Genomic DNA, 4,474 nt, shown 5'->3' on the forward strand with positions numbered 1-4,474 from the left:
GGCGGTGCAGGCTGACTCGGCATGGACCTTGCAATCTCACCATGTCGTTTCCCAGGCCCGGCTGCAGCTCCCGAGAGGATTCCGGAGGACTCCTCGACCAGGGTCTTATCGACGTGTGTGGCCTTGACAGCCAAAGAGGGACCCTGACCGGCACGGTCCCTTGTGCCCTCAACTCAGCCCTTCGGGGAGACCACTGCCCTGCTTTGGGAAAAGCGCCTGGAATCTCCTGGGACCTAACCCTAATCCTAACCCTACCCCGAACCAGGACCCTCCACCGAAACCTAAGCCAGCCTCGATCCCTATTCCTGCATTTGAGCCGCTTTCTGGAATGGGCCCTCACTTCAGTCCTCGAGGGAGATCACGAGACCCGAGTCGCTTTGGCCCTGGCGACGTCCCAGGGCCGAACCCTAAACCTAGCTAAGGCTCTCTCCTCATGGGGACCCAATTCCAAGGTCGGACAGCATCACGCACATAGGGAACAGAAGCGGTGCACGCTGACTCGGCAAGGAACCTGGAAGCTCACCATGTCGTTTCCCAGGCCCGGCTGCAGCTCCCGAGAGGGTTCCGGAGTCCTCCTTGACCAGGGGCTTATCGACGTGTGTGGTCTTGGCAGCCAAAGAGGGACCATGACCGGCACCATCCCTTGTGCCCTCAACTCAGCCCTTCGGGGAGACCACTGCCCTGCTGTGAGTTCAGCACCTGGAACCTCCTGGGACCTAATCCTAACCCTAATCCTACCCGAACCAGGACCCTCGACCGAAACCTATGCCTGCCTCGACACCTAATCCTGCATTTGAGCCGCCTTCTGATATGGGCCCTCACTTCAGCCCTCGAAGGAAATCACCAGACCGGAGTCGCTTCGGCCCTGGCGTCGTCCCTAGCCGAACCCTAACCCTACCTAAGGCTCTCTCCTCATGGGGACCCAATTCCAAGATCGGACAGCATCACAAGCCTGGGGTCCAGAAGCGGGGCAGGCTGACTTGCCAAGGAACCTGGAAGCTCACCATGTCGTTTCTCAGGCCCGGTTGCAGCTCCCGACAGGATTCCGGAGGCCTCCTCGACCAGGGGCTTATCGACGTGGGTGGCCTTGGCAGCCAAAGAGGGATCCTGACCGGCACCGTCCTTTTGCCAGCAACTAAGCCCTTCGGGAAGAACACTGCCCTGCTGTGAGTTCGGCGTCTGGAACTCTTGGGACCTAACCCTAACCCTAACCCTTCCCCGAACCTTTACCCTCCACTGAAACCTAAGCCTGCCTCGTTCCTTTTCCTGCATTTGAGCCGCCTTCTGTCACGGGTCCTCACTTCAGCCATTGAGGGAGATCACGAGAGCAGAGTCGCTTCGGCCCTGGCATCGTCCCTGGACCGAACCCTAACCCTACCTAAGGCTCTCTCCTCATGGGGACCCAATTCCAAGGTCAGACAGCATCATGCACCTGGGGTCCAGAAGCGGTGCAGGCTGACTCGGCATGGAACTTGGAATCTCACCATGTCGTTTCCCAGGCCCGGCTGCAGCTCCAGAGAGGATTCCGGAGGCCTCATCGACCAGGGGCTTATCGACTTGTGTGGCCTTGACAGCCAAAGAGGGACCCTGACCGGCACCGTCCTTTGTGCCCGCAACTGAGCCCTTCGGAAAGAACACTGCCCTGCTGTGAGTTCGGCGTCTGGAACCACTTGGGACCTAACGCTACCCCTAACCCGTCCCCGAACCGTTACCATCCACTGAAACCTAAGCCTGCCTCGTTCCCTTATCCTGCATTTGAGCCGCCTTCTGGCATGGGCCCTCCCTTCAGCCCTCGAGGGAGATCACGAGAACGGAGTCGCTTCGGCCCTGGCATCGTCCCTGGACCGAAACCTAACCCTAGCTAAGGCTCTCTCCTCATGGAGACCCAATTCCAAGTTCGGACAGCATCACGCACATAGGGAACAGAAGCGGTGCACGCTGACTCGGCAAGGAACCTGGAAGCTCACCATGTCGTTTCCCAGGCCCGGCTGCAGCTCCCGAGAGGATTCCGGAGGCCTCCTTGACCAGGGGCTTATCGACGTGTGTGGTCTTGGCAGCCAAAGAGGGACCATGACCGGCACCGTCCCTTGTGCCCTCAACTCAGCCCTTCGGGGAGACCACTGCCCGGCTGTGAGTTCAGCGCCTGGAACCTCCTGGGACCTAATCCTAACCCTAATCCTTCCCCGAACCAGGACCCTAGACCGAAACCTAAGCCTGCCTCGACACCTAATCCTGCATTTGAGCCGCCTCCTGGCATGGGCCCTCACTTCAGCCCTCGAGGGAGATCACGAGACCGGAGTCGCTTCGGCCCTGGCAACGTCCCTGGACCGAACCCTAACCCTAGCTAAGGCTCTCTCCTCATGGGGACCCAATTCCAAGGTCGGACAGCATCACGCGCCTGGGGTCCAGAAGCGGTGCAGGCTGACTCGGCATGGAACTTGGAATCTCACCATGTCGTTTCCCAGGCGCGGCTGCAGCTCCAGAGAGGATTCCGGAGGCCTCCTCGACCAGGGGCTTATCGACGTGTGTGGCCTTGACAGCCAAGGAGGGACCCTGACCGGCACGGTTCCTTGTGCCCTCCACTCAGCCCTTCGGGGAGAGCACTACCCTGCTGTGGGTTCGGCGCCTGGAACGTCCTGGGACCTAACCCTAACCCTAACCCCACCGCGAACCGTTACCCTCCACCGAAACGTAAGCCTGCCTCGTTCCCTTATCCTGCATTTGAGCCGCCTTCTGATATGGGCCCTCACATCAGCCCTCGAAGGAGATCACGAGACCGGAGTCGCTTCGGCCCTGGCGTCCTCCCTAGCCGAACCCTAACCCTACCTAAGGCTCTCTCCTCATGGGGACCCAATTCCAAGGTCGGACAGCATTACAAGCCTGGGGTCCAGAAGCGGGGCAGGCTGACTTGCCAAGGAACCTGGAAGCTCACCATGTCGTTTCTCAGGGCCGGTTGCAGCTCCCGAGAGGTTTCCGGAGGCCTCCTCGACCAGGGGCTTATCGACCTGGGTGGCCTTGGCAGCCAAAGAGGGATCCTGACCGGCACCGTCCTTTTGCCCGCAACTAAGCCCTTCGGGAAGAACACTGCCCTGCTGTGAGTTCGGCGTCTGGAACCTCTTGGGACCTAACCCTAACCCTAACCCTTCCCCGAACCGTTACCCTCCACTGAAACCTAAGCCTGCCTCGTTCCCTTATCCTGCATTTGAGCCGCCTTCTGGCATGGGCCCTCACTTCAGCCCTCGAGGGAGATCACGAGAGCGGAGTCTCTTCGGCCCTGGCATCGTCCCTGGACCGAACTCTAACCCTAGCTAAGGCTCTCTCCTCATGGGGACCCAATTCCAAAGTCGGACAGCATCACGCGCATAGGGAACAGAAGTGGTGCAGGCTGACTCGGCAAGGAACCTGGAAGCTCACCATGTCGTTTCCCAGGCCCGGCTGCAGCTCCCGAGAGGATTCCGGAGGCCTCCTCGACCAGGGGCTTATCGACGTGTGTGGTCTCGGCAGCCAAAAAGGGACCCTGACCGGCACCGTCCTTTGTGCCCTCAACTCAGCCCTTCGGGGAGACCACTGCTCTGCTGTGAGTTCAGCGCCGGAACCTCCTGGGACCTAACCCTAACACTAACCCTACCCCAAACCAGGACCCTCCACCGAAACCTAAGCCTTCCTCGACACCTAATCCTGCATTTGAGCCGCCTCCTGGCATGGGTCCTCACTTCAGCCCTCGAGGGAGATCACGAGACCAGAGTCGCTTCGGCCCTGGCGACGTCGCTGGACCGAACCTTAACCCTAGCTAAGGCTCTCTCCTCATGGGGACCCAATTCCAAGGTCAGACAGCATCACGCGCCTGGGTTCCAGAAGCGGTGCAGGCTGACTCGGCATGGAACTTGGAATCTCACCATGTCGTTTCCCAGTTCCGGCTGCAGCCCCCGAGAGGATTCCGGAGGCCTCCTCGACCAGGGGCATTTCGGCGTGTGTGGTCTTGGCAGCCAAAAAGGGACCCTGACGGGCACCGTCCCTTGTGCCCTCAACTCAGCCCTTCGGGGAGACCACTGCCCTGCTGTGAGTTCGGCGCCTGGAACCTCCTGGGTCCTACCCCTAAACCTAAACCTAACCCGAACCGTTACCCTCCACCGAAACCTAAGCCTGCCTGGATCCCTACTCCTGCATTTGAGCCGCCTCTTGCATGGGCCCTCACTTCAGCCCTCGAGGGAGATCACGAGACCAGAGTCGTTTCGGCCCTGGCGACGGCGCTGGACCGAACCTTAACCCTAGCTAAGGCTCTCTCCTCATGGGGACCCAATTCCAAGGTCGGACAGCATCACGCGCCTGGGGTCCAGAAGCGGTGCAGGCTGACTCGCCAAGGAACCTGGAAGCTCACCATGTCGTTTCCCAGGCCCGGCTGCAGCTCCAGAGAGCATTCCGGAGGCCTCCTCGACCAGGGTCTTATCGACGTGTGTGGCCTTGACAGCCAAAG

The sequence above is a fragment of the Prionailurus viverrinus genome, unplaced genomic scaffold (assembly GCF_022837055.1).
Source record: "Prionailurus viverrinus isolate Anna unplaced genomic scaffold, UM_Priviv_1.0 scaffold_68, whole genome shotgun sequence".
In the NCBI taxonomy this organism is placed as follows: Eukaryota; Metazoa; Chordata; class Mammalia; order Carnivora; family Felidae; genus Prionailurus; species Prionailurus viverrinus.